Consider the following 22500-nt stretch of genomic DNA (forward strand, 5'->3'; position numbering starts at 1 on the left):
TTACCACCCACTTAGGGCTGCACTCTCAAGCAACCCGACTCTGAGGAGAGATCCTCCCGAAATTGACGGCGGTCGCTACGGGCCTGGCACCCTCTATGGGCTGTGGCCCCGTTCAAGAAGGACTTGGACGCGCCGTACGACTCCGGGATAAACGGATCCTCCCTAACACCACATTTCCCGGCGGTTAACCCGCGGGATTCGGTGCTGGGCTTATCCCTGTTCGCTCGCAGCTACTGAGGGAATCCTAGTTAGTTTCTTTTCCTCCGCTTAGTAATATGCTTAAATTCAGCGGGTAGTCTCACCTGCTCTGAGGTCGATAAAATAATTTTTCAGTTTATTCAACAGCAACGAGTCGACGTACGTAGTCTCGTCCGTCGTTATTTCGAGAGAGAACTACCGAAACGGACAAAAAAGTTCTCGACGTCCTGTAATAATGTGTGTGCGTGTGTACGTACGCTGCTCGACACGATCAGACGTCGTCTTCGATTCATCAAAGATTCTCGGACACGACGATCGTGCGTAACGAGAGCATACACACACACACTACAAGCGTGAACCTGTATATTGCCGTGGCAGCCGCTTTCCCAACAACGGAGACTCGATACGATTTCGTTGTGTACAAACTACGTAACGTTTCTCTCATCTTGCGATGAGAAAAAACGATTCGTCGCTTTCGCACTTTAAGATGCCGCGTCTTTGTCGTCGTCGGCGTCGTCGTCGTCGTCAACGTGTATTTATTTTTGTTACCAAGTGTCATCGCCGCGAAGGCGATAAAATACTTAGATAACGATTATAATAACGAGACGACTCGATAGACGACAAACAACAACAACAACAACACGTCAATCATCCAACACGCTCCGACGTTTTTACAAAATATCAATTTTGAAAAACCGAGCAGTCTTTGAAATTGATACGACCCTCAGCCAGGAGTGGTCCAGGAACAGTATCCGAGGACCGCAATGTGCGTTCGAAATGTCGATGTTCATGTGTCCTGCAGTTCACAAGTTGACGCGCAATTAGCTGCGTTCTTCATCGACCCACGAGCCAAGTGATTCACCGTTCAGGGTAATCTTTTATTTAGACGTACTCAAAAAAAATAATTTCAAGAGTTCGACGTCTCGATTCGGCAAGCGTTGAGATTATACCAATGCAACAACGTACATAAATATATATATACTTGTTAAAAAAAATAAAAAAAGAGAAGCGCTCGACGATTTCGTATTCGTACGGCACCACATATTCAGACGAGGCATCGTGTACCGAAATCGCGCACGACTCAATTTTTATATTCGTCGTGTAGAGGACGCGCGTAGTATTTCATTTACCATGCGTTCTAACTGACACGGCCGGGCGAATATCTTTCACAACCATCGGAAATCTCGTTGTGTAATCCGGTAACGTAAAAATTCGTACGAAACGAAACTTTCACGTTTCGACCGCGATTAAACATAATTTCCTACGGAGCGGTTTTTTAACAGTCACACACTCCTAGGTACCCGGCGAAGGCGGCGTCGTCGGCATCATCGTCATCGACGGCGAAATGTATCGTCGTATATCGCGTTCGCGTTCGACAAAAGAGCGTACGCTTCACAACACGATCGACGAACAACATTAGCGCCATAATCGACGACAACGACGCGGCAACACAACAATACGCACAACGTCATATATTATAATTCTCGGTAAAGAAAATTACACGCCTAATTGAAAAACCTCTAAGACGAATTTGTATAGTTCGAGAAGAGGACTACTACTAATCGAAAGGATGATGACGACAGACAACAACGTCGTCGTCGTCGTCGTCAATTTCACCGTCATTCGAAAACGTAGTCCACCGTCGCTCATTTTCTTTTCTATCGAAACGAAAACATAAAGCGACAAATTAGTTCGAATATCGTAGAAGGAAAAAGGAGAGATTTAACTCTTTTCTCGCTTCGCGATATATATATTTGATCAGACATGTCGTATATAGACAATATCACTGTAATGATCCTTCCGCAGGTTCACCTACGGAAACCTTGTTACGACTTTTACTTCCTCTAAATGATCAAGTTTGGTCATCTTTCCGAAACATCGAAGACGCCGAAACGCCATCGCGCTCAGTCCGAAGACCTCACTAAATCATTCAATCGGTAGTAGCGACGGGCGGTGTGTACAAAGGGCAGGGACGTAATCAACGCGAGCTTATGACTCGCGCTTACTGGGAATTCCTCGTTCATGGGGAACAATTGCAAGCCCCAATCCCTAGCACGAAGGAGGTTCAACGGGTTACCCGGGCCGCTCGGCCAGGGAGGACACGCTGATTCCTTCAGTGTAGCGCGCGTGCGGCCCAGAACATCTAAGGGCATCACAGACCTGTTATTGCTCAATCTCGTGCGGCTAGACGCCGCCTGTCCCTCTAAGAAGAATTGTTTATACGCCGACAGTAAAAACCGCGCACGATAAAGGCCGAAGCCCCATCGGCGGGCCTTTAGGATGTCGGAAAACGCCTAGTTAGTAGGCCAGAGTCTCGTTCGTTATCGGAATTAACCAGACAAATCGCTCCACCAACTAAGAACGGCCATGCACCACCACCCACCGAATCAAGAAAGAGCTCTCAATCTGTCAATCCTTCCGGTGTCCGGGCCTGGTGAGGTTTCCCGTGTTGAGTCAAATTAAGCCGCAGGCTCCACTCCTGGTGGTGCCCTTCCGTCAATTCCTTTAAGTTTCAGCTTTGCAACCATACTTCCCCCGGAACCCAAAAGCTTTGGTTTCCCGGAAGCTGCCCGCCGAGTCATCGGAGGAACGTCGGCGGATCGCTAGCTGGCATCGTTTATGGTTAGAACTAGGGCGGTATCTGATCGCCTTCGAACCTCTAACTTTCGTTCTTGATCAATGAAAGCGTTTTTGGCAAATGCTTTCGCTTCTGTCCGTCTTGCGACGATCCAAGAATTTCACCTCTAACGTCGCAATACGAATGCCCCCATCCGTTCCTATTAATCATTACCTCGGGGTTCCGAAAACCAACAAAATAGAACCGAGGTCCTATTCCATTATTCCATGCACACAGTATTCAGGCGAAGTTTTAGCCTGCTTTAAGCACTCTAATTTGTTCAAAGTAAACGTGCCGGCCCACCTCGACACTCAATGAAGAGCACCGCGGCGGGATTGAGTTGGGCCGCCCTTGCGAGCTAAGCCCACCGGCAGGACGTCCCGCGGCACACCAGTTAACACCGCGGACGATGAACCGAAGGCGCGGGACACAGATTCGACTACGAGCTTTTTAACCGCAACAACTTTAATATACGCTATTGGAGCTGGAATTACCGCGGCTGCTGGCACCAGACTTGCCCTCCAATTGATCCTCGTTAAAGGGTTTAGAGTGTACTCATTCCGATTACGGGGCCTCGGATGAGTCCCGTATCGTTATTTTTCGTCACTACCTCCCCGTGCCGGGAGTGGGTAATTTGCGCGCCTGCTGCCTTCCTTGGATGTGGTAGCCGTTTCTCAGGCTCCCTCTCCGGAATCGAACCCTGATTCCCCGTTACCCGTTACAACCATGGTAGGCGCAGAACCTACCATCGACAGTTGATAAGGCAGACATTTGAAAGATGCGTCGCCGGTGCGAGACCGTGCGATCAGCATAAAGTTATTCAGAGTCACCAAGGTGTACGATGACGAGCGAACCCGCCACCGATTGGTTTTGATCTAATAAAAGCGCTCCTTCCGTCTCCGGTCGGAACTCTGTTTGCATGTATTAGCTCTAGAATTACCACAGTTATCCAAGTAAATGTGGGTACGATCTAAGGAACCATAACTGATTTAATGAGCCTTTCGCGGTTTCACCTTAATTTGGCTTGTACTGAGACATGCATGGCTTAATCTTTGAGACAAGCATATGACTACTGGCAGGATCAACCAGGGAGCTGACGTTCTATCGTAGAACTAGTTCAGTCTCCATAATATTAAAATAATAATAAATACGGAAACAGATCTATATTCTCTTTTCGTGCGTGTTGTGTGTGCGTTATACGAAATATAAATTTTCGAAACGCCACGCTCAACGAAAAAGTTGTTATATATCTCTATGTGTCTCTGCATTATTTCATTCAAATAAAACCGGACCGACAACAAATCGAACTATAACATTGCTCAAGAAGAAATATTACAACACACGCTCGTCGTACTCGACCTGATGATAATGTTACACAAACCACCGGCGTACACGTACGTATGGTAATTTTTCGAAATACAATATATAATAGACGATATATACGTCGACCGGCACAAAACTTCGAACATTCTCTCGACCCTTCGCTAGATTGAAAGCGACTCGGTGTTCTCGAAAGATTCGTTCCGAAATTATATTTATTCTCGCTCGGACAGAGGAGAGCTGTCGCATATTTTGTGTAATAACAAAATTTTTGTTATTTTTTGGTTGATCGCATAGGGACCGCTTACGTAGAAACGCTCGCTAAATCCGCGATCTCGCAGTGTCTGACGGTTTCGGTTGGGTAGAAGCAGAAGATATACTACTACGAACTATCCACACCACCGTGGGCGAAGCCCGCACTCGACACGATATCGAATTAATGTTATTATTCAGCAGAAAAACGAATATCGTGTGATTTGGTTATCGGTGACCACGGTACCGACAGCGCTCGAGCAAGCGTCTGCCGATACTATAGAGGAAGCGTTTTCGATCCGTTTCGAAACGTACCTATCCCCCTATAGCGGCGTTTCGAGCACATCGCCCGTTTTCCGTTAACGCTGACGGGACCCTACGCGACTTTCGGTTTTTTCCACTTTTCGTATAGTCCTAGTCAATATAATTTATATCCGTCGATATGATATTGTATCAGACATGAATACGCATATCGATCGATATATTAAAATATTATAGGATAACGTTCTGACAACAGGACGTCTCGATTACAATGTTTATCGGAAAGTGTAGTGAAAATTTGTGTAAGGCCTATACCGCTTTCTCGCCATTACAACATATGAGTTGAGACGGTGAGACGATACTTGAATTAATGGGAGCAAACAGAATTTCGGAAGCGTGATAAAAAATTTTCAAAGAGAAATTTTGGCGAAAATTTCACTATACTTTCCGATATTTTCACCACACTTTCCGTTATTTTCACCACACTTTCCGTTCATGATTATTTTCGCCAAAATTTCCGTCTGAAATTTTTTCTTCACGCTTCCGAAATTCTGCTCGCACCCAGAAGGCAGAGGTAAACTTTCATTACACTTTCCGTTATATTTATGTTTTCACTACACTTTCCGATACTTTTATATTTTCACCACACTTTCCGTTCACGATTATTTTCGCCAAAATTTCCATCTGCAATATTTTCTTCACGCTTCCGAAATTCTGCTCGCTCCCAGAAGGCAGAGGTAAACTTTCATTACACTTTCCGTTATATTTATGTTTTCACTACACTTTCCGATACTTTTATATTTTCACCACACTTTCCGTTCATGATTATTTTCGCCAAAATTTCCATCTGAAATGTTTTCTTCACGCTTCCGAAATTCTGCTGCTCCCAGAAGGCAGAGGTAAACTTTCATTACACTTTCCGTTATATTTATGTTTTCACTACACTTTCCGTTATCTTTTATATTTTCACCACACTTTCCGTTCATGATTATTTTCGCCAAAATTTCCATCTGAAATATTTTCTTCACGCTTCCGAAATTCTGCTGCTCCCAGAAGGCAGAGGTAAACTTTCATTACACTTTCCGTTATATTTATGTTTCACTACACTTTCCGATACTTTTATATTTTCACCACACTTTCCGTTCACGATTATTTTCGCCAAAGTTTCCATCTGAAATATTTTCTTCACGCTTCCGAAATTCTGCTCGCTCCCAGAAGGCAGAGGTAAACTTTCATTACACTTTCCGTTATATTTATGTTTTCACTACACTTTCCGTTATCTTTTATATTTTCACTACACTTTCCGTTATCTTTTATATTTTCACCACACTTTCCGTTCACGATTATTTCGCCAAAGTTTCCATCTGCAATATTTTCTTCACGCTTCCGAAATTCTGCTCGCTCCCAGAAGGCAGAGGTAAACTTTCATTACACTTTCCGTTATATTTATGTTTTCACTACACTTTCCGCTACTTTTAAATTTTCACTACACTTTCCGTTTTCTTTTATATTTTCACTACACTTTCCGTTCGGGTTATTTCGCCAAAATTTCCATTTCAAATTTTTATTTCACGCTTCCGATATTCTGCTTGTTCGCGGAAGGCAGAGGTAAACGTTCACTACACTTTCCGTTATCTTTTATATTTTCACTACACTTTCCGTTATCTTTTATATTTTCACTACACTTTCCGTTCGGGTTATTTCGCCAAAATTTCCAATTCAAATTTTTATTTCACGCTTCCGATATTCTGCTTGCTACCGGAGGGCAGAGGTCGATTAAGTTTGACGATAGTCGTGTCACTAAGTGTTCTGGCGATGTTCTAAATTTACTGTAGTCTCTGGAGATACCCTACATTTTGTTTTATAAAAGAGAAGACATTAGTAGATCAAGATGTTCACATGATGTGGTGCTTGCTGCTGCTGCAGGTTTTTCCGGGTTTTCCTGCAGCTGAAAAAGCAAATGCGCCACTGGAATCATCAATGAAGTCGCCCCTCCGGAGCGTCAATTAAATTTTGTTGTTTCATAATTTCATGATTTGTATTACTTTCTTGACCTGAGACTTACTTCAAAAATATAAAAAATACACACGAATTCATTTCATAAGCTTTTGTGGTTCTGAAAAGAACCTTTTTTTTATGGAAACGGTAAGGACAATACAGGGGGAGGCATTAAATTCAACCGCCAAATCCGTACAAGGTTCGACCTTGCCTTTTCAGGGCGTATACAACATCCATGGCTGTGACGGTTTTGCGTTTCGCATGTTCGGTATATGTTACGGCATCTCTGATAACATTTTCGAGAAATACTTTGAGTACTCCACGAGTTTCTTCGTATATCAAACCCGAAATACGTTTAACACCACCTCGACGGGCTAATCTTCTAATGGCAGGTTTCGTTATTCCTTGGATATTATCACGCAATACTTTACGATGACGTTTCGCTCCTCCTTTTCCTAAACCTTTACCTCCCTTGCCACGACCAGTCATTTCGAATGTTAAGAATAAATTATATACTGCACGATACGAATGAAATACTGTTAGTGATACTAACGACAGACTTCGACTAAAGTTCTACACCGAACTCGGTCGGGTTTTGTTAAATTTCATGACTCCGCCCACAACTGGAAATCGGACCAATGGCGTCTCGTCTAGATGGTATATAATAGTTGGCGTGTATAAGCCGACTCAGTTCATATGTTGTCCGTCTATCGTTCGGTATACATTTCGTTCGTTACAATTCGCAATAGGTTTTGAAAATGGCTCGTACCAAGCAGACCGCTCGTAAATCGACTGGAGGTAAAGCTCCGAGAAAACAATTAGCTACTAAAGCAGCTCGCAAAAGTGCACCGGCTACGGGAGGTGTTAAAAAACCTCATCGTTACAGACCCGGTACTGTTGCTCTCCGAGAAATTCGACGTTATCAGAAGAGTACTGAATTGTTGATTAGGAAATTACCCTTTCAACGTTTAGTTCGAGAAATCGCTCAAGATTTCAAAACCGATTTACGATTCCAAAGTTCAGCCGTCATGGCTTTGCAAGAAGCTAGCGAGGCGTATTTGGTAGGACTCTTCGAAGATACGAATTTGTGCGCCATTCACGCCAAGCGCGTTACCATTATGCCCAAAGACATTCAGTTAGCAAGGAGAATACGCGGAGAACGAGCTTAATTTCATATATATATATCCCAATATATATTGAAAATATATACAAAAAAAAGGTTCTTTTCAGAACCACAAAATGCAATTGATGAAAGAATTCGTTTATCGATAGATATGAATGAATGAATGAATGAATGTATGATATTTTCAATAACTCGCATCACGTAAATATTAAATCACGGGTGTTTGCAGAACATGTTCAGTATGATCCAAATATGGATTATAATACTGAAATTTTTTACTTTCCGAAACGAATCTTTCGAAAAGATCATTTTTAGAAACGGCTGAGATAAATAACGAAAAACAAGCGATCACTGAATGAAAGATCGCTCATAACATCACCATCTTTTCGTAAATTTCCTCTGATTCATATTTTTGAATACCTGGCATAAATCTCGAGTGACTTTTTGTAATATACCCTATACCAAAAATGAATCGTTCTCGAGATATTCGATCGTTTATACAGAAAAAGTAGGTATTATTCGGTTCTCGAGCCATTTCCCTATAAAATTGAAAACAAGTCTCATAGAATACATAAGCTATTATTGATTCATCAAAATATTACATTCCGTCGTCTTGTAGGAGGAGTAACATTTCCAAAATGATGAACGAGGTATTTGGAGTCGATGAGTAATTCTGAAGATATAAAAATCAGTGATTTCTCAAATGGAACACCCTTAGTTTGGAAATCTCGAAATGATTTTGACTCATTTTCCTGAAACGATCCCAATATCAGAAAATAAGTCAACTGTTCACAAGACATATTTCAATGAAATAGAAAGACAGAGCAATATTTTTTAATTTTTACTCTTTTACGAAATTATTCGATTCATATCAATTCGATAGTCGGCGGCGGCGGCGGAAGAAATATTATTTATCTATTTTTTTTCTGTTTATAGGGATAGGCTAGGTAGGTAGTTCTGACTATTTATTTATATATTTGTTGGACAGTTGAATTATATACGAATTCTTGTAAAAAAAATTGTGGCCCTGAAAAGGGCCATTTGTTTTCTTAGACTTCGTCGCCGGAGAGAGAAGTCAACTGATAGAAGAATTTACTTCTTCTTTTTTGGAGAGGCAGCTTTTTTGGCTTTCGGAGAAGATGCCGATGCAGGGGTCGCTTTCGCGGTTTTCGGTTTGGGTGCTTTCGGCTTTTTTGTTGGTCCTTTGTTAGTTTTCTTTGCTTTCGAAGGAGACTTGGTTTTACTAGCAGAAGTCGCGGACGAAACCTTAGAAGCGACGGTCTTTTTATCCTCGGCAGTTACCTTTTTAGGCTTGGCTGCGGCAGCCGCTTTCTTTTCCGGAGAGGCTTTCTTACCTTTCGGTGATGCAGCAGCCTTCTTGCCGGTTTTAGCTTTTTCACCAGCTACGCGTTTAACGGGAGTTTTTTTGGCCTTCGCACCGGCCGTACCGGACGTTTTCTTTTCGGTAGCCGACGGTTTTGCCGAACCAGAAGATGCCGATGCCAATTTGAACGACCCCGATGCACCTTTTCCTTTAGTTTGTACTAATGATCCGGAAGCAACCGCAGATTTAAGATATTTCTTGATGAAAGGTGCCACTTTTTCTGCGTCAGCCTTATAATTCGCCGCAATATATTTTTTTATGGCTTGTAAAGAGGAACCACCCCGTTCCTTCAATCCTTTAATAGCGTTATTAACCATTTCCGACGTAGGTGGGTGAGAAGGTTTACTTCTTGGATTTTTAACTTTCTTTTCTTTCTTCGCAGTAGACTGTGCCTGCGGCGACGAAGATGAATTAGCCGAAGCCGAAGAATTCTGATTTTCTATGTCTGCCATAGTAAAAAAACAACTGACAATATATTCTCGGAAGATAGATGCTACACTCGTTAGGCGTCTAGAGAGAATGATGTAGTCCTCTGGTGTTCCGTTTGTTTAAATATTCTGGGTCGAAGCACAGGCGGACGGGAGACTGAACGCTCGACATTCTCGTTAGACACGATATTGACGGCTTCCATTCTGCTGTCGAAATGTTCGCATCAACTTCTTTACGAAATCAATGCCGGTTTCCTATTTAGACTTCGACTAGCACAATAACGTGGATAGATTCTACGTATTCCGAAAATATTTTCTGATAAGAAAAAGCTAATATTAAACCTCGACAACTCACAGTAAATTACAATGAAATATGAAGTATTGATGATTTTGACGTAACTCCAGACAATTCCTTTCCGAAAATACTCGTAATCGATGATCTGGAAGGAACCTTCGAATAAATATCATAGGCGCGACTGTCTATAGAAACATGATACATTAGCCGATAATACTCGATAAATACACGAGTGAATAGGGGCATCGAAGAGACCTCGTGTCTACCTTCATACACGACTATAACCAAGAACCGACGCTTCTAATAGCATCAACATTTTCAAAAATTATCCCTATAAAAGTGTTCGATGAAAACGGCATTCGAATAATAACGAACGTTATTAATGTTATATTCGATAAGATATAATCATCGTAATATACTTTCAATAAAAAGGTCGATACTACAACACGAACGAACGAACGAACGAACGACGATACTGTGAGCTCTATCTATAACGGAGTAATACACACCCACCCCCACCCGAAATATATAAATCGTCAATGTTATAGTCGAAATCAGAAATGCTAATCATAAACGTTTTTAGACAACATATTAGCACGTAAAAAAAAAAAACACGTTAAAAAATAACATAAGTAATAGAGTACATGACTAGTATAACAGTAACGAACGTTAACTTTTTAGGTTGATAGGTAGGTAAGCACCATCTAAATATAGGTGGCAAAATTATTTATTATCATCGCGCGTTTCACGAAAGGAGGTAACAATGTACTGATAACAAGGCAACCCAACCGAGTGAGACCTAGCGCCCTAGCAAAAATAAATTATCATTCAGCGTCGAAACGATATTGTAAGAATTCTTTCATAAATATTTTGTGGTTCTGAAAAGAACCGTTTTTTTTTAAGAATGTATATCGTAGACCGGAATAAGTAAATTATTTCGAACTGGTATATTTCGTAACTGCTTTGGTGCCTTCGCTGACGGCGTGCTTCGCCAATTCACCAGAAGTAACAGACGTACTGCAGTCTGAATTTCTCTGCTCGTAATAGTCGATCGCTTGTTATAATGAGCAAGACGGGAGGCTTCCGCTGCGATACGCTCAAATATATCATTTACGAAACTGTTCATGATGCTCATCGCTTTACTGGATATTCCGGTATCGGGATGGACTTGTTTCAATACTTTGTAGATATAAATTGCGTAACTTTCCTTCCTCCTCCTCTTCTTTTTCTTATCGGTCTTCGATATATTCTTTTGGGCCTTTCCGGCCTTCTTCGCAGCCTTTCCACTAGCTTTGGGTGGCATTCTGAAAATTTAATTTCGTCAATATCAAACAAACAAGTACTATCGTGCAGGTTTGCTTTCGACTCAATGTAAAAGACGCCACTCTGTCGTCACTTCAGTTCAGTTAGGAACTGGAGACCAGCTCCCCTACCCTTTCGGCTGATCATTGGCCTTGAGATGGGCCAATGGGTACATGACTGATGGATGACGGCATGAAGTCCTTAGACATCAGTGCCGCCCTTCACGGGATACCCTACCTGGCTGGGGTGGGATGGATGAAAAAGTTATTCATCCTTTAACGGGGGACATGAGGGCCTCATTCGACAGAGTGTCGGGGCCCTTCTATATCGGGAGGGGTCGTCTACAGCATAATCTGTGGCTTCCCTAACTAACGGGTTTTCGTGAGTTTCCGTTTTTTCGAAAACTCTCTCATTCCTCGACTGAATGGACTGCCGAATGGAAGGCAGCTGCAAATCTCTGCGGATGGCTTCATTCCGCACGAACCAAGGAGCATTCACAATCATCCTAATAGCTTATTTTGTAACCTTTCCAAAATGGAAATGTTGGACGGAGCCGCTTGTCCCCAGACGCCTGAAGCGTACATGATGACAGGCTTGAACATCGAGTTGTAGATCATAATTTTGTTTTTAAGACTCATCTTGGATTTTCTGTTGATCAGAGGGTACAGACCGGCGATCCGACCCTCGATCTTGGACTTAACGTACATGATGTGCGGGTCCAAGTGAGCCTACGGTCTATTAAAAGGCCGAGGTACTTTACCCGCGCTTGCCAGTCAATCTCCCTTCCAGAGACTCTCACTTTTCTGGCCGGAGAAGATAGTAATCTCCCATGGTTATCGCCTGAGTCTTTTCCGGGGTTTACTCGGATCTTCCATTCGAGGTACCAGCGCTCGAGGTCGTCCAATGCACGTTGCATGTAGACGACGCCGAGCTCACGCCCCATGGAAGACGAGAGTAGAGCCGTGTCATCGGCGTACAGGGATATCTTCACTCTATCGGACCTGGGCAGGTCGCTTGTATAGAGTGAGTACAACGTCGGAGAGAGCACGGCCCCCTGTGGCACTCCAGCGAGGATCTCTCTGTTGTCGGACAGAGAGCCCTCTACTCTAACCTGAAAGGTTCTGCCTCTCAGGAAAGATCCGATCCACCGGACCAGGCCCCGAGGTAGGTCGAGCGCGTTTAGCTTATGTATAAGGCCTTCGTGCCATACTCGGTCGAAGGCCTTTGAAATATCTAAAAGTACTATATGTACTTTTTTGTTGTTATTCAGCTCGCTGATGGTGTTCTCGACCAACCTTAGAGCCTGTAGTTCAGTGGAGTGATCTCTCCTGAAGCCGAATTGTTCATTAGGCAGAACATTTCGGTCCTCAACTTCTTCGTTGAGTCTTTGCAGTACGACTCTTTCAGCCAACTTAGCCGCCGACGAGAGTAGACTGATCGGGCGGAGTTCTGCGGGAACAGCTGGTTCTGACCCTGTTTCGGGAGCATGACGACGATCGCATGCTTCCACCTTCTAGGGAAGTGTCTGAGGGCCAACGAAATGTTGATGAGACTCAGCAAGAATTCAACGCTGTTTTCCGGGAGTCTCTTCAGCAACTTGTGTTAGTTATTGAATCGGCTCCCGGAAGGCCTTCTTTGCTTTCGCAGCCGTGATAAGACCCTTCAGCTCTCCATAGAAGCTGGACGGATGTCGTCGTCGTCATCCTCCCTGAGAAGTCGGTGAACCCGGTCTTCAGCAGCATATCGCCGGTCGATGTCGTCGTCGTCGTCAACGTTAAGTTGAAACTGACGTTCCATCGTGTCTGCAAAGGCTAACGCCTTGTCGGCGGTGGGAGCGTAAAAGACGCCACTCTGTCGTCACTATTTCAGATAGTAACTGGAACTCTAGTAGGCTCCGCCCACCGGAAAGTTGAGCGTTCGAGAACGCCCATTGGTCGGTAGGACGGTATTAATACAGGTCGATTCTATATAGAAATCATTGTATAGAAAGCTACTGTTAGAGCAACATCGAATAATCTCAGTGAATTCTTTAAATTTATCCGATATATAATACTAATCTACGATTCGACATGTCTGGACGTGGAAAAGGAGGTAAAGTTAAGGGAAAGGCAAAGTCCCGTTCCAGTCGGGCTGGACTCCAATTCCCAGTAGGACGTATTCATCGACTCCTTCGTAAGGGAAATTATGCCGAACGAGTTGGTGCCGGCGCCCCGGTTTACTTAGCCGCAGTAATGGAATATTTGGCAGCTGAAGTCTTGGAATTGGCCGGTAATGCGGCTCGCGATAACAAAAAAACCCGTATCATTCCTAGACATTTACAGCTGGCCATTCGAAACGACGAAGAACTCAATAAATTGTTATCAGGAGTAACCATTGCTCAAGGTGGTGTTTTGCCCAATATTCAGGCGGTTTTGTTACCGAAAAAAACCGAAAAGAAGGCATAAGTACACATTTCCTGAGAGAGGAAAGCGACAAATAAAATATCGGCCCTTATCAGGGCCACAACGATTTTCTCTAATGAATTCGACAATTGCATATATTTTTTTTTTATTTTCTTGTCATCGCTTTTCGATACAATTGTTGACGCAGCACGATATGCGATTGTTTCTTTCTTGCTTGCGCATATTTACGTATACATGTATACATGATTAATAATATTATTATTGTTCAACTTCTTATTTTCGTGCCGAAACAAGTGATTTCTATTTGCTGAAATCAAATATCAGAATGTCTGTACGTTTATTCGTGATGAAAATAAAATGTATGCAGTAATATCAGATTTAGGTATACAAATGAATAAACATAACAATATCCATAGAAATATTATACATTCTTGTTCGTGGAATTACAATATAGACAATCATGAGTAAATGGAATGAATAAATGAAAAAAATTATACCTAATTAAATTATATAGCATAGATGAATGCATACATACATTTCAATATCTGCAGAAATGAATGACGAGTATATAAAAATAGGTTGTTATATTATTCATAGTAATTTGTGAAATGGGATAGATGAATATTAATAAGCATAAAACAATAATATTTGGACAGTGGTTCATTAACCTTCGATCAGTTTATGAATATTCATTTTTCAATTTTTTCTTTACGTAAAATGGTATCGCGTTTTAAAGCGGCGTTTCAGAAAAGTTTCATATGTAATTTCTATTGGTGAATAATTGAATAGTTTGGGAGCTACCTAGCTAGCTAGCTAGCTAGATACAGTAGCTTCCCTGTCCTATAGATTTAGAAACCGAGTGGTATATAATCTAATTGTACAGATCGTTTTCTCTTTTCTTCTTCGTATACAGATGTAGTAAGGTTGAAATTAATAATTTCGTTAAGTATACAGGATAAAATGAAGCAATTATTCAGGTAATCAAAAGAATGACAGATAATGCTTAAAATTAGATGGGTATATCGTTCGAATTTAATTTGGTAATTCGTTAATTATTACTCACACCAAAGTAAAGTATATAATCGAATTCGTTTTGAAAACAAATTGTGGTTCTGAAAAGAACCGTTTTTTTTTTTTAAATTTCTCGTCGGAATATGAATCTAACCGCCGAAACCATATTAAGTACGCCCTTGACGTTTGAGAGCGTATACTACGTCCATGGCCGTGACGGTTTTTCTTTTGCGTGTTCTGTATATGTTACCGCATCTCTGATAACATTTTCGAGAAATACTTTGAGTACTCCACGAGTTTCTTCGTATATCAATCCGGATATACGTTTTTACACCTCCACGACGAGCTAATCTTCTGATGGCAGGCTTCGTAATTCCTTGAATATTATCTCGCAACACTTTGCGATGTCTTTTTGCTCCGCCTTTTCCTAATCCCTTTCTCCTTTTCCTCTACCAGTCATTTTGTGTAATACAAACGGAAGATTATAGAGAAAAAAGTACGAGCGAAATACGTTATTACTACTTCGAATGCTCGAGAACAACTGAAGGCCGTCGGCGCTGGAAATGTCACCAATACCAAGAACCGCAAAAATATAAAAATTCGTTTTTAATAAAAACCTATTTATTACCCTGAAATCTCATCGAAATCCGATGAGATTTGATAATATTTCAATGCATTAAACATGCAAACAAGAATATCTTCGAAATATTTCTAAGTCCAAACGGCGGACGGTAGCCTGAACGCCGATATACTCGACGTTCAGAAACCGAGAAAATTTCATTCTAGCGTTGTGCTCTCGCGGAGAAGTAGGCGGGGCTGACGCTAGCCAACCACGCGCGAGAATTGCTTATGCAATTCTGTATTTAAGAAATCGCAGAATCGCGATTTGAACACTTCTGTTCTGTCTTCAGTTCAGAACGCTTCGCTGTTCAGTTTAAACCTACTGTTCAGTATTTTATTAGTTGAGATTTTACCTTCAGACTTAGAAAGCCATACGGTGTTATAGTGTATTATAAGCGGTTGCGAATTTAGAGTTTCTCCGTTAAGAAAGAGTTCTTAACCTGATCCTGATTATTCCGAAGTGTCGGAATTAAATAGTCAGCGTCCTTTACTCAGTGGAGTATTGAATCTTGAGAGAAGTCTTCGCCAGTGAGAATCTGCGTTCATATACACCTTCTTGGGTATTGGTTTGCAAGTAGAACTGTACAAAACGGTAGTTGCAGAGCTATACCGAGCCAAGTGTGTGGGAAGTAATTAAACAAAAATTACTTCCCAAATGAATTCGTAAAGCATCACACACAGTGAAACACACAAACCTGTCTTTGTCAAGACAAACTAAACTGAATCCGAACTTATTAGTTCGAAACAAGTGAATTCGAGTGCCATCTTCTAGACCTGGTGAGTGCTGAACTATAATTGACTTTCTCCTTAGTGAAACTTTAGTGGTACCTGCCTGGACACCGGGATTCAACGTGGGACTTCCAAGGAAAAGGCCTCCGTCGCCGTATTGACTGCACCAACAGTGAATACAGCCGGAGAGGTACGCCTACCCGAGCCGTCTACGAGAGTTTCCACGAGGAAGCTCTCATTGCATTGACGCTCGGCGGCTTAAAAGCCCTTGAGTCCCCGGGGACTGTTCACATCTCCGGTGATAGGAAATACTAGGTAGGTCACTTCGGGTTTTGTGTGTCGTATAGGACAGGGATCGTTAGGGAAAACTCTGAGACCGGTCCTAGCGGCCAACGTGGTGTCTCACCGTACCCCCGCGATTTTGTTTAGATATTAGCTTGCAATTAGGGACTTAATAATAAAGTCGAGATTTTGCAATTAAAGGGTGAGTTTCTCGTGTAGTCTCTACACGAAAGAGATCCTCCGGGAGCCAAGAGTGCGTCCCGGCTCTGGTCTTCTGGATGCTTGGCGTCGACGAACGAACTCATTTGCCTAGCCGGGGTAAAAGTCGACAATTCCGAGAAAATGAATAAAGATTTTCATTTTCATAGAACGCCGAGTTATCTACATGGCGCTGGCCACCGTGGGGCCAATTTTGCGTATAATAACGCTAATAGTGAAAATATGATGTTTTCTACGACAAATCCTTTCTCGTCGCTAGTCACTGAACAAGGAAATAACTCGACAAATCCGTTTCTGAATTCGGACGAGTATGTGAGTGGAAATACAAATCCGTTCGTGACAGTAAGCGAGGTTAGAGAACAAAGAAGTGTCACGTTTGACAATAATAACAAGCCTTTTTCGCATTATGGCTTTAATAACGAAATGCGATGGCGCCCAGAAACACGGGATACAGAAAGTATTCCCCAACAAACGCAACAAACGGTCAATACTGACCCAATAAATCGGCTGGCAGAAATTCTGTTAACTGCGATCAAACAGGGACAGAATGCCAGACCGATAATTCCTACGTTGGATAAGGATAGTTTGCCAACTTTTAATGGAATCGATAATGAGAATCCACAAGAGTTCATCGATAGTCTCGTGGACAAACTACGTAAGTATCACATTCCTAGAGAGGAATGGGTAACGATACTAAAGGAGCGATTAGCGGGAAAAGCCGCGGAATGGGCTGCCGTGTATAGACACTGTAAGGTAGACTGGGAATTCCTTACTAATCGTATCTTATGTACGTATAATAGTCCACAAGTGATTGCCAAACTTACGTCCAAATTTTATGGGGAGATCCAAGATGAGTCGTTGCAAACGGACTTATTTATTTTAAGGAAGATAGCGTTGGCGAAAAGATTATTCGGGGATATAGACGAAAAATCTATTTTTCCCACGATAATTAATCTGATTAAGCCAGAAATTCGCTGCTTTCTTAGGAGAGAGCGATTTGACAGCGTGGATCAGTTGCTAGATACTGTCAACGCTATTGAGGCCGATATAAGGGCACAAAAAGTTGAATTCAGAAATCAAAGAGAAAATAATTTCTCGAATTCTCATCATTCACAAATGAACTCTCATTTCCAAGCTGGCCCGAGAAATGTTTCTCGACAGGCCAACGATATGCCTAGGCATGTGCCGCCTAGAAACGATGCTAACGAATCTAGAATTCGTAACAAATCCCCCCACGGAGAGTGGCAAACAATGTTGTGGAAGTTGTAGACACCAGTGTCAAGAATTCAGAAATAAACGAACCTCCGACAAGGGGTGTCGTTAATCAGATCCTTGTTGTAAAGGAACCTGAAGTTCATACTAAACCGGTTAAGGACCGGTGGTGTGAGTTAATAGAGGAGAAAAATTCCCTAAAGAATAAAGAGATGGAAACCCGGAATCTTCCGGTAGAGAATATGAAAGAAAAATTGAGCGAGGTCGAGTGTCAAAGGACAGAATTGCCTAGAATTCCTGTTCTCATCCATGACAAGGAAGTCCTTGCATTGATAGATACTGGAGCTTCAAATAATTTTTACAGCCAAAATTCGTAAAGGATGACATACCGGGAAACACTTCTTGCCCTGAAGTGATCCACATGGGATGTTTCGGCAGTGAGACTCCTAGTTTAGGCCAGATTACTGTAGAGACAGTAATCGAGGAGGTGCCTTGCCAACTGGAGTTCACTGCAGTGGAAAGTCTCAGGGAAGAAGCTATCCTGGGAATGCCATTCCTGCAAAAAATAATAAGTCACGATCGACATGGCTGAAAATACACTGAGTTTGGGAAATTCCCGGAAATAAAAATTTCATTGAAGAGAGGAAGCCTCTCTAATCTAGAGAAGAGACAGCCTCCCGATAAACGGCGGCGAGAGAAGTCTCCGCAAAAGAAGAAAGGATTCATTAAAAAGCCGAAAAAGTGTTATTCGCAAAATAGAATGCCTCTTCAAGGTGAAATGTATTGTCGCTCAAAGGTCGATTTTCGTTTCGATAATAACGAGATACGTCCAGATCTTCGGAAAAAGAACCGGGACTGGAACTGCCTCCGAAGTCGGGCCGGATATTTTAAACTTGTTAGATCAATCGCGATTTCCGGAGCTTACTGTAAGAAAGTCTCCAAATTGTAAAAATCCAGGCCGAGTGCGGAGCTGGGAGACGGCTGAGATGCCTCGGTGTGTAAATTAGTTTTAATGGGGATACAAATATTGTAAATATAGTTTTAAGGACCAATTGTAACCATTATATATATTGTATGTGTTTTGAAAAAATAAAGAAAAAGCAATTGCTTCTCATGCACTTGATCTCGGATAGCTATGCAACTTCTTAGGGCAGGGGGGTGTCACAAATACCCAAGAACCGCAAAAATATAAAAATTCGTTTTTAATAAAACCTATTTATTACCCTGAAATCTCATCGAAATCCGATGAGATTTGATAATATTTCAATGCATTAAACATGCAAACAAGAATATCTTCGAAATATTTCTAAGTCCAAACGGCGGACGGTAGCCTGAACGCCGATATACTCGACGTTCAGAAACCGAGAAAATTTCATTCTAGCGTTGTGCTCTCGCGGAGAAGTAGGCGGGGCTGACGCTAGCCAACCACGCGCGAGAATTGCTTATGCAATTCTGTATTTAAGAAATCGCAGAATCGCGATTTGAACACTTCTGTTCTGTCTTCAGTTCAGAACGCTTCGTGTTCAGTTTAAACCTACTGTTCAGTATTTTATTAGTTGAGATTTTACCTTCAGACTTAGAAAGCCATACGGTGTTATAGTGTATTATAAGCGGTTGCGAATTTAGAGTTTCTCCGTTAAGAAAGAGTTCTAACCTGATCCTGATTATTCCGAAGTGTCGGAATTAAATAGTCAGCGTCCTTTACTAGTGGAGTATTGAATCTTGAGAGAAGTCTTCGCCCAGTGAGAATCTGCGTTCATATACACCTTCTTGGGTATTGGTTGCAAGTAGAACTGTACAAAACGGTAGTTGCAGAGGCTATACCGAGCCAAGTGTGTGGGAAGTAATTAAACAAAAATTACTTCCCAAATGAATTCGTAAAGCATCACACACAGTGAAACACACAAACCTGTCTTTGTCAAGACAAACTAAACTGAATCCGAACTATTAGTTCGAAACAATGTGAATTCGAGTGCCATCTTCTAGACCTGGTGAGTGCTGAACTATAATTGACTTTCTCCTTAGTGAAACTTTAGTGGTACCTGCCTGGACACCGGGATTCAACGTGGGACTTCAAGGAAAAGGCCTCCGTCGCCGTATGACTGCACCAACAGTGAATACAGCCGGAGGTACGCCTACCCGAGCCGTCTACGAGAGTTTCACGGAGAGCTCTCATTGCATTGACGCTCGCGGCTTAAAAGCCCTTGAGTCCCCGGGGACTGTTCACATCTCGGTGATAGGAATACTAGGTAGGTCACTTCGGGTTTTGTGTGTCGTATAGGACAGGGATCGTTAGAAAAACTCTGAGACCGGTCCTAGCGGCCAACGTGGTGTCTCACCGTACCCCGCGATTTTTGTTTAGATATTAGCTTGCAATTAGGGACTTAATAATAAAGTCGAGATTTTGCAATTAAAGGGTGAGTTTCTCGTGTAGTTCTACACGAAAGAGATCCTCCGGGAGCCAAGAGTGCGTCCCGGCTCTGGTCTTCTGGGATGCTTGGCGTCGACGAACGAACTCATTTGCCTAGCCGGGGAAAAAGTCGACAATTCCGAGAAAATGAATAAAGATTTTCATTTTCATAGAACGCCGAGTTATCTACAGAAAGCTGGTTTTGTCTTGTTTTGGGGGGACACGCCCACTTTCTTCGATTCAACCAATGGTAGAAGTTCCCTATCCTTATACCTGAATAAAACTGTTAACGACCGATCGTGAAGGCTCACTAATCAGTATTTGTCGTTCGACTGAGGAACTATTCGTATACGATGGCTCGTACAAAGCAAACAGCTCGCAAATCTACCGGAGGTAAAGCCCCTAGAAAGCAGTTGGCTACTAAAGCCGCCCGAAAAAAGCGCACCCGCTACTGGAGGAGTTAAGAAACCTCACAGATACAGACCCGGTACTGTCGCTCTTCGAGAGATTCGTCGTTACCCAAAAAAGTACGGAATTATTAATCCGAAAACTACCATTCCAGAGATTAGTAAGAGAAATCGCCCAAGATTTAAAACTGATTTGCGATTCCAAAGTTCAGCCGTTATGGCTCTACAAGAGGCTAGCGAAGCATATCTGGTAGGCCTTTTCGAAGATACCAACTTGTGCGCTATACACGCTAAGCGTGTTACTATTATGCCAAAGGATATTCAATTGGCTAGACGAATCCGCGGAGAACGTGCTTAATAAAATCGAATAGTACGACGAAGTAATGAAAGAAAAAACGGTTCTTTTCAGAACCACAATTTATATTTGAAAAGAATTCGTATTCGATACTCTACCCTGGCGTGTAATTTATATATGTGGATTTTCGTTATGAAAAAGTCCGATTTTTTTTTCTTCATTTTCTATTTCTATCGACAGTTGAAGTGCAAAGTACTTATTTTTAAGAAATTCGATCCAGAAAATCTAAACGATGATACGGATGTCTCTTGCGTAGGAAAAAAATTCGTTAAGTGAACTGTGTTTCGCCCGAACTGAAGAACATGGATTGAGGAGGTTCCTCGTATAATTTTCTGTTCACTGCATGGGAGGTCTTCATGGAAGAATGGAATGGAAATGAATTTTTTAATACTATGTTCGATCGACATACTGCAAAATAAAATGTACGGAGATCAATTCACCGATGATAGAACTCTGATTGAAAAAGTGAAGCCGCACGAATCTAATAGAAAAGAGCAGCCTCCCGATAAACGGCGGCGAGAGAAGTCTCCGCAAAAGAAGAAAGGATTCATTAAAAAGCCGAAAAAGTGTTATTCGCAAAAAGCCTCTTCAAGGTGAAATGTATTGTCGCTCAAAGGTCGATTTCGTTTCGATAATAACGAGATACCGCAGATCTTCGAAACCGGTGGATTTGTAGGAAGTCGGGGCCGGATATTTTAAACTTGTTAGATCAATCGCGATTTCCGGAGCTTACTGTAAGAAAGTCTCCAAATTGTAAAAATCCAGGCCGAGTGCGGAGCTGGGAGACGGCTGAGATGCCTCGGTGTGTAAATTAGTTTTAATGGGATACAAATATTGTAAATATAAACCAATTGTAACCATTATATATATTGTATGTGTTTTTGAAAAAATAAAGAAAAAGCAATTGCTCTCATGCACTTGATCTCGGATAGCTATGCAACTTCTTAGTGGGGGGTGTCACCAATACCCAAGAACCGCAAAAATATAAAAATTCGTTTTTAATAATAAACCATTATCGAAATCGATAAGATGATGATAATAATGAAAATGGGTTCGTATCACCGACAAGAAATCCCCAAGCTAGGGCTGAAGTCCAATAGATCGCAGCGTGAAACTGCTCTACCGAGGTACAACACCCTGCCAGGTAGCGTTGTCTCTATGACAATTCTGATTCCAACATCGAGAATGTTTGTACTACCCTGATCGTCCGCTAAGAACGCTTCTGTTCGGTCTTCAGTTCAGATCCCGCCGCTGACCGTTTATTTCACTGGCAAATAGGGCTAGTGCGATAAACGTTGCGAACTTAGATTGCCTAGTAAAGTCACCTGTTTTGAGCCTTTCGACTCTCGGAACTCCAAGAGAGTTCTTACCACCTATTGATTAGAAAGTCTCGGCCTTAGAGGCGTTCAGGCATAATTCCACGGATGGTAGCTTCGCACCACCGCCACGCTCTTGCGAGTGCTGAACCAAATGTCCAAGTGTGTTGCCTCTCGTACTGAGCAAGGATTACTATCGCAAACAAAAAGTCATCACAGTGAAAACAAACCTGTCTCACGACAGTCTAAACCACAAACGTTCTTTGACAAGTGAACAATCTCGACTGCTTGGCGAACTTATTGTTCGCAAGTGAATTAGAGTGCCGACATCGAAGGATCAAAAAAGCGACGTCGCCTA

At 42.2% G+C, this 22500-nt stretch overlaps 3 non-coding genes across 3 annotated transcripts in view; all 3 read right to left on the minus strand.

The window, feature by feature from the left end:
- Positions 1-316, minus strand: part of LOC141486068 (large subunit ribosomal RNA) — a 4028-nt gene extending 3712 nt beyond the window's left edge. Inside the window, exon 1 of the ribosomal RNA XR_012467623.1 lies at positions 1-316. This exon is cut by the window's left edge and continues 3712 nt beyond it. This is a non-coding gene — a ribosomal RNA (large subunit ribosomal RNA).
- Positions 317-916: 600 nt separating this feature from the next.
- Positions 917-1071, minus strand: LOC141486032 (5.8S ribosomal RNA). The gene has a single exon (XR_012467588.1). It is a non-coding gene; the product is annotated as a 5.8S ribosomal RNA (ribosomal RNA).
- A 916-nt stretch (positions 1072-1987) lies between these two features.
- On the minus strand, positions 1988-3907 carry LOC141486050 (small subunit ribosomal RNA). The gene has a single exon (XR_012467606.1). It is a non-coding gene; the product is annotated as a small subunit ribosomal RNA (ribosomal RNA).
- Between the last annotated feature and the right edge of the window lie 18593 nt (positions 3908-22500).

The sequence above is a fragment of the Leptinotarsa decemlineata genome, unplaced genomic scaffold (genome assembly GCF_025532065.1).
Source record: "Leptinotarsa decemlineata unplaced genomic scaffold, Ldec_3_MD MMD2_tig00026342_RagTag_RagTag, whole genome shotgun sequence".
NCBI classification, from domain to species: Eukaryota; Metazoa; Arthropoda; class Insecta; order Coleoptera; family Chrysomelidae; genus Leptinotarsa; species Leptinotarsa decemlineata.